Here is an 8,522-nt window from a genome sequence, read left to right as displayed (position 1 = left end):
GCTGGAGAGGTAGTTATGGGGGTAAGAAAATGGCAGATGAACTGAATAAGTATTTTGCATTAGTCTTCACTGTGGAAGACACTAGCAGTATGCTAAAAGTTCAAGTGTGTAAAGTTGTCATTACTAGGGAGAAGTTTCTTGGGAAACTGAAGGGTCTGAAGGTAGATAAGTCACATGGACCAGATGGTATACTTCCCAGGGTTCTGAAAGAGGTGGCTGAAAAGACTGTGAAAGCTTTAGTAATGATCTTTCAAGAATCAATTAATTCTGGCATAGTTCTAGAGGAATGGAAAATTGCAAATGCCACTACTCTATTCAAGAAGGGAGAGAGGCAGAAGAAAGGAAATGATAGGCCAGTTAGTCTGACCTCTGTGGTTGGGAAGATGTTAAGGATGTGGAGTTGATTGTTAAGGATGTGGTTTCATGGAACCTGGAGGCACATGATAAAATAGGCTGTAGTCAGCATTGTTTCCTTAAGGGAAAATCATGCCTGACAAATCTCTAGGAATTCTTTGAAAAAAATAACAAGCGGGATAGACAAGGAGAATCGGTGGCTATTGTGTACTTGGATTTTCAGAAGGCCTTTGATAGGTGCCACACATGAGGCTACTTAACAAGCTAAGAGCCCATGATATTACAGGAAAGATGTGAACATTCACTGATTGGCAGGAGGCAAAGAGTGGGAATAAAGGGAGCCTTTTCTGGTTGGCTGCCAGTTATTCATGACGTTCCACAGGGGTCTGTGTTGGGACCACTTCTTTCTACGTTATGTGGCAATGACTTAGATAACAGAATTGATAGCTTTGTGGCCAAGTTTGTGGATCATAACAAGATAGGTGGAGGGGAGGGTAGTGTTGAGGAAGCAGGGAGGCAGCAGAAGGACTTAGACAAATTAGGAGAACGGGCAAAGAAGTGGCAGATGGAATACAGTGTGGGTCGCGTATGGTCATGCACTTTGGTAGAAGAAATAAAAGCGCGTAGACTATTTTCTAAATGGAGAGACAATTCAAAAATCTGAGGTGTAAAGGGACATGGGAGTCCTTGTAGAGAATTCTCTAAAGGTTAACTTGCAGGTTGTGTCAATAGTGAGGAAGGCAAATGCAGTGTTAGCATTAATTTCGAGAGGATTAGAATATGAAAGTAAGGATATAATGTTGAAGCTTTATCAAGCACTGGTGAGGCCTCACTTGGAACATTGTGAGCAGTTTTAGGCCCCTTATCTAAGAAAAGATGACCCGACATTGGAGCGGGTTCAAAGGAGGTTCACAAAAATGATTCCTGGATTGAAGTTTGTCATATGAGGAGTATTTGAGGGCTCTGGGCCTGTACTCACTAGAATTCAAAAGAATGAGGGGTGACCTCATTGAAACCTATCGAATGTTGAAAGGCCTTGAAAAAATGGATGTGGAGAGGATGTTTCCTATGCTATGGGAATCTAAGACCAGAGGACACACCCTAAAATAGAGGGGCGTCTTTTTAGAATGGAGATGAGGAGGAATTTCTTTAGCCAAATTGGTGAATCTGTGGATTCAACCTGTGGAGGCCAAGTCATTGGGTATGTTGAAGGAAGAGGTTGCAGATTCTTGATTAGTCAGGGCATGAAAGGATACATGGAGAAGGAAAGAAAGGGAGAGGGAAACAGATCAGTCATGATGAAATGGTGGAGAAGACTCAATGGTCCAAATTGCCTAATTCTGCTTCTGTATATTATGGTCTTATGATCAAGCAGCATCTATGGAGAGGATGGATGCATGGAGTCAGAGGAAGTGTATTGGCATGGATAGTGGTTTGGTTAAATTATAGAAGGCAGAGAGTTGGTATAAATGGGTGTTTCTCCGGTTGGCAGTCAGTGGTGATTGGGGTGCCGCAGGGGTCGGTACTGGGCCTGCAGCTGTTTACCATTTACATTGATGATTTAGAAGAGGGGACTAAGTGTAGCGTAGCAAAATTTGTTGATGACACTAAACTGAGTGGAAAAGCAAATTGTACAGAGGATGTGGAGAGTCTGCAGAGGGATATAGATAGGTTAAGTGAGTGGGCCAAGTGAGTATTCCATCTGACAGATGGAATACAATGTTGGTAAATGCAAGATCATCCACTTTGGAAGGAATAATAGAAGAGCAGATTATTATTTAAATGGTGAAAGATTGTAGCATGCTGTCGTGCAAAGGGACTTGGGAGTGCTTGTTCGTCAATCACAAAAAGTTGGCTTGCAGGTTCAACAGGTTATTAAGAAGGCAAATGGAAAACAAAAGCAGGCAGGTCATGCTGCAACTATACGGGGTACTGGTCAGGCCACACCTGGAATACTGTGTGCAGTTCTGGTCTCCATACTTGAGGAAGGATATACTGGCTTTGGAGGCAGTGCAGAGGAGGTTCACCAGGTTGATTCCAGGGATGAAGGGGTTAACCTGTGAGGAGAGATTGAGTCGCCTGGAGATTGAACTCTCTGGAGTTCAGAAGAATGAAAGGGGATCTTATAGAAACATACAAAATTTTGAAAGGGATAGATAAGATAGAAGTAGGAAGTAGGAAAGTTATTTCCATTGGTAGGTGAGACTAGAACTAGGGGACATTGCCTCAAGATTCAGGGAGACGATTTAGCATGGAGATGAGGAGAAACTGTTTTTCCCAGAGAGTGGTGAATCTGTGGGAAACAGTTGAGGCTTTCTCACTAAATATATTTAAGAAACAGTTAGATAGGTTTTTACATAGTAAGGGAATTAAGGGTTATGGGGAAAAGGCATGTAGATGGAGCTGAGTTTACGGACAGATCAGCCATGATCTTATTGAATGGCAGAGCAGGCTCAATGGGCTGGATGGCCTTCTCCTGCTTCTATTTCTTATGTTCTTATGTAGGACTAAACATAGACTTCTCGAGCCAGGAACCTTCATCAGGACCAGAAAGGAAGGGTGAAGAAACCATAATTTAAACTTCTTCCTACACTATATCCATATCCTTCCATATCTAAGAGCCTCTTGAATCACTCTTTCACATTTGCCTCCACCATTCACCTGATTTATCCCCATAACTTTTGACACCCTTACTAATCAAGAACATATCAACCTCCGCCTTAATTATACCCAATGAAATACCTGCACAGCTGAATTCCACAGATTCACCACCCTCTGGCTAAAGAGATTTTTGCTCATCTCTTTTCAAAATCGATGTCCTTTAATTCTGGGGCTGTGCTCTCTGGTCTTCAACTTCGCCATTATAAGAAACATCCTCTCCACTTCCACTCTATCTAGGCCTTTCAATAATCAACAGGTTTCAATGAGATCCTCCCCCATTCTCCTCAACGTCACCAGGTACAGGCCCAGATCCATCAAACGCCCCTCATATCTTAACACTTTCATTCTTGGGATCATTCTCATGAACCTCCTCTGGACCGTCTCCAATGCCAGCACATCTTTTCTTAGCAAAGGGGCCCAAAACTACTCATTATTCCAAGTGCAATCTGACCAATGCCTTATCAGCCCTCAGCATTACATTCTTGCTTTCATATTCTAATCTTCTTGAAATGAATGCCAACATTGCATTTGCCTGCTTACCACCCAAGTTAGTCTTTAGGAAATCCTGCACAGGGATTCATAAATCCCTTTGCACCTGATTTTTGAATTTTCTCCCCATTTAGAAATTAGTCTACTCCTGCCAAATTGCATGACCATATACATCCTTACACTGTATTGGATCTGCCACTTCTTTACCATTTCCCTAATCTGTCTTAAGTCCTTCTGCAGACACCCTGCTTCCTCAACACCCTACCTCTCCACCTATCTTGATATCATCTGCAAACTTGGCCACAAAGCCATCAATTCCTTCATCCAAATCATTGACAAGAAGCTGTCCCAACATCAACCCCTGTGGCACACACATGTAGTCACCATCAGCCAACCAGAAAAGGGCCCTTTCATTCCCACTCTTTGCCTCTTGTCAGTCAAGCAATCTTCTATCCATACTAGTACCTTTCTTGTAATATCCTGGGCTCCTATCTTCATGTGGCAGCTTGTCAAAGGCCTATGAAAATCCAAATTAACAGCATCTATTCAGTCTTCTTTGTCAATCCTGCTTGTTATTTCCTCAAAGAATTCCAACAGATTTATCAGACAAGATTTCTCCCTGAGAAAACCATGCTGACTTTGGTCTATTTCATCAGGTGCCTCCAAGTACCCCAAAACGTCATCCTTAATAATAGACCGCTGAAGTCAGGTTAACTGGCCTATATTTTCCTTTCTTCTGCTTTCCTCCCTTCTTAAAGCATGGAGGTGATGGGTGGAAAAGTTTAAGGAATCTGTTAGGGAGGGAGAGGGAAGGGATAAAGGGAAGGAGGAGGGGCACCTGGAAAAGTGATAAGCAGATGAGGAAAAAGAAGGGCTGAGAGGGAAGCCAGAATGGGGAATCACTTCTTTAAATGTTTTTAACCAGTGATTTGTTTTGAGTGACAGAGAACCCAAACCTGGAATCCCCAAAGGACCGACTTGCACCTGACCATTCTGGATTCCCATTTTTTCTATAGAGTTCCACTGAGTGAATCCAAGCCCCTGTGGTAGAGTGCATCATCTCCCTACTCATCTGATTCCATTGGAGGAACTCGCATCTCACTCTCCAGCTACCAGGGGACTGTTAAGATATATAGCACTTCTCCAGCGACAGCATTGTGATACTTTGAAAGTGGAAGACTATTTTTAGCCTTCTCCTCACTGGGTAGCAGATAATTTAATTCATTTATTATTTCATTCCTTAAGATTAGAAACTGAAGATCTTATTGTCCCTTTTCTGGTGGTGACGGATACTGCAAGATCGCTGGCTCCGGGAGATAATTGCTGCATTGTTCTTTTGTTCACTTATCATGAGGTTGGTTAAACAGATTTAGGAAATGTCAGCTGTCATTTGAAAGAGAAAGAGCCTCTTATTCCACACACTGGTTCTCTTTGTGCATCTCAGTCCGGTGCTATGTGTTCAGAGTGACAAGAAGATAGATGAAAATCCCAGACCCATCTGTTAGAATAGGAGGGAACATTTCATCCTTATACCCACCCTCCACCCTCAGGTGATGGAAACTAATCCAACATATCATTGGACATCATGGTAATGGTTATCTATTATAGCTTAGGGCTTTGGAGTTCTGAGTTCAATCCCAGCATCCTCTGTAAGGAGTTCAAGTCTTATCTACATTTTGTAATCCATTAACATATCTCAATGGAAGAAATTCAGCAAATCAGTTTGTGGCAGTAACCAGCCCCAAAGATTGTTCATACCATTTTTTTCTGAATAAAAGCATCTAATTGCATCTAATTTCATCAATTGTTCTAGCTCTAGCTTTTTCTCATTAATTCATTTATGTACTTTCCATTGCTACAACTTGTTTTATATAGTTGGGCATACACCAATGACAAGATCAGTGCAAGTATCCACACAGATGTGTCGGGGAAAGAGAAAATGCCATGAAAATTATGTCATCACCACACACAAGGATTGGTCACCTGATATCTTGTACATGCCAATGGAATCAACATAATGTGAGTTTTGCTGGTGAAATAGACTTCCAAGCTTCACTGAATGTTCGTCAAGGTCAATCAGGTCCGACCAAATTATGCACACTCCTATCAAAACTCCAAGGAAAAACTTCCAAAAAGAAGAATTTTAATCCAAATTGGAATAATAAAATCTTCACATAATCTCAGCTCCTATGTTCATACAGGACTAAACTCTTGCACTTAAACCTTCTGACTGTGTTAAGCTTGTAAGCCCGTAAATATTGCCAAATTGTAATAAAAGATGATGGCAATGTAGGTCATACTGTATCAGCAGTCTGAATTCTTGTTGGTTTAATGTGTATTAATTTCATATACAAGCCTTGTTGTAGTTCAACAATGCCACTTCCAAAATGTGACCTGGTTTATTAATAAATGAAATACATTCTACTCAGAGTGAATGATAAATGAGAATAATGATTTTATATTATCTACTGTGAATTTTGAGATAGGGTCCTAATCTTATCAGAGTTAGTGTATTATCCATCACTTCTTGCAGCTGCTGGTACATAGTAATGACTCTATGTTTCATCCACAAGCTATTGGAGAGATGAAAATGAAAGTGTTGTTGAAATGTTGCCTGGCTCAGTACATGAATCCCTGTCAGACCTGGATTTGACATCGTTAGATTTAGATTTTGATTTATTTATTAATCACAGGTACATCAAAACATACAGTGGAACGTGTTATTTGCATTAACAACCAACACAATCTGGGGATGTGCTGTGGGCATGCTACATTCCTGCATAAACTGGTGCCAACACAGCATGCCCACTATATTCAGCAGAACAATATGCAGCCAATATATAACAAGCAACAACAACAAACAAACCCCTTTCCCATCTCCCCCACCCTTCTACACCAGGACAGGCCTCCTCCAAGCATGTGAACTCCAATCTGTGGCCCCAGACTCACAGAGTTCAGGCCTCCAACCAGGATATACTGACCTAGGGGTTTCGACCTTCAGGCTTTGACCTCTGGACTCGCCATCCTCAGGGCTTCAAACTCCAGACCCACTGATCTTTGATCTCCGACCTCAGGACTCGTCAATCACAGGTTTCCATTCCAGGACCTGCCAACTGACCTTAGGCCTCCAATACCGAGACTTGCTGACCTCAGACCTCTGTTCCCAGGACTCGCTGGCCCCTGGGATCACCAGGCCTGACAGACCTTGCTTCTCAGGCCTATGTCCTCATGGATCGCTATCCTTCAACCTCAGAGCACGCCAACCTGCAGCTCCTACCCCTAACTTTTCATTTACTAGCCCTGATCTCACACTCCCCTTATCCTATCCCTATCCTTATATGACCCCTAACTTCTCACACTGTCCCCAAAAACCATCCCTACAAACCTAAAAAGCTAAGTAGGTAAAGTCATTATTGTAGATCTGGCAAGTGTCCCCATGGAATAGCTAATTAAGTTATTTTACATGTCCAATCAGCCATCATCAACCCATTTCAAATCTACTGTAGAAACAACTGCTATCAGAATTCAGGTCAGGCAGCATTCATGGAGGGAAATAGACAGTCGATGTTTCAGGCGAAGCTTCAAGTCCTTAGTACTGAAATGTTTTGTCATCTCACTCAGTGTTAGCCATACAGCACTGAAACAGACCCTTTGGCCCAATCCATCTGTGCCAACCAAGATGCCTAACCAAGCTAATCCCATCTAGTCCCTACATTTAAATAATTTGTTCTTTCATTCTGCCTACCAAAGTGGATAACATATTGATCTTGCACATTATTCTCTATATGCCAACTTTTTATCCTTCTTACTTAAACTGTGTGTATCCATTTGTACACATCATGTCCTCCTGATAACTTGCTAACTGTACCCAGTTATGCATCATTGATGCATTTGCTACAATGGGTCTCTTCATCCAATGTCTAATGTAGATCAGTGGTTCCCAAACGTTTTAGGGTTACTGCCCCCTTGGCTCCCAGAGCACATCCTCAGCATCCCCTCTCCCTTTTTAGCCATTACATAAAAACTATGAAGAATTTTGATTTACAATATACAGTGAAAGAAAATAGGAACTGCAAACTCAAATCAGTGGTCAGTAATCACAAAAATTCAAATCTAAAGCTACAAATAAAATTATTTGTTTAATTACAGTAAAAACAATTCTTATCGACAATTTTAGAGCATAGTCCAATTATTCACTAATTCATTGCTTTTTCACCTTTCAATGAGATGGATGAGCTTGATATAGTGACATCAGCTTCTCAACATCAGACTCAATGTCACTCAGGAGATCCCCACATTCAGTAATTTGGATAGAGCGAAGATCCTGAAATTTCTCTGAAATGACTTTATGCAGCTCACCCACGTGGGCACAGTATAGCTGAAGATCATCATTTGGTATTTCTTTCTTTTCCAACTCAGAGAGGCTTGTAAATTGGAAAAAGTCATGCTGGCCAAAGTTGCACTTGAAAAGGGTTAACTTGGACAGAAGTGTGGAGATGACTGATTTGACTTGGATAAGATTCACATCATTTCCTTGCAATTGAAGGGTGATTTCATCAAACTCTGCAAATGATTCTGACAAATAAGCAGGGTCATGCTTAATATTCTTGAGTTGACTACAGAATCAAGTCTTCAAAAAATGAGCACAGTTTCAAAAAGTGCATAAAAGTATCTCAGACAGTTTCCTTTTGAGAGCCATCTGAATTCTGTGTTCAACAGCAAGCATTCAAAGTGTTCATCATTCTCAATACAAAGCTCTCGAAATAGTCAAGAATTGAGAGCGTGGGACTTGATTTTATTTACCACTGTGATAACAGTATTTAATGGTTTGTGCAACCAAACACTTAGGTTTATTTGTGACAAGATACTGTCTGTGAATTACACAGTGAATGATAAATATGTTAGGTACAGCTTTTTTCAAGCAAGTAATAACCCCATTGTGACGTCCTGTCATTGATGGTGCCTCATCTGTTGCAAAAGCAAGAATGTTAATAGGTGGAATATCCTTCTCTTTGAAA

The sequence above is a fragment of the Hemitrygon akajei genome, chromosome 23 (assembly GCF_048418815.1).
Source record: "Hemitrygon akajei chromosome 23, sHemAka1.3, whole genome shotgun sequence".
Classification (NCBI taxonomy): domain Eukaryota; kingdom Metazoa; phylum Chordata; class Chondrichthyes; order Myliobatiformes; family Dasyatidae; genus Hemitrygon; species Hemitrygon akajei.
This window is presented reverse-complemented; position numbering follows the sequence as displayed.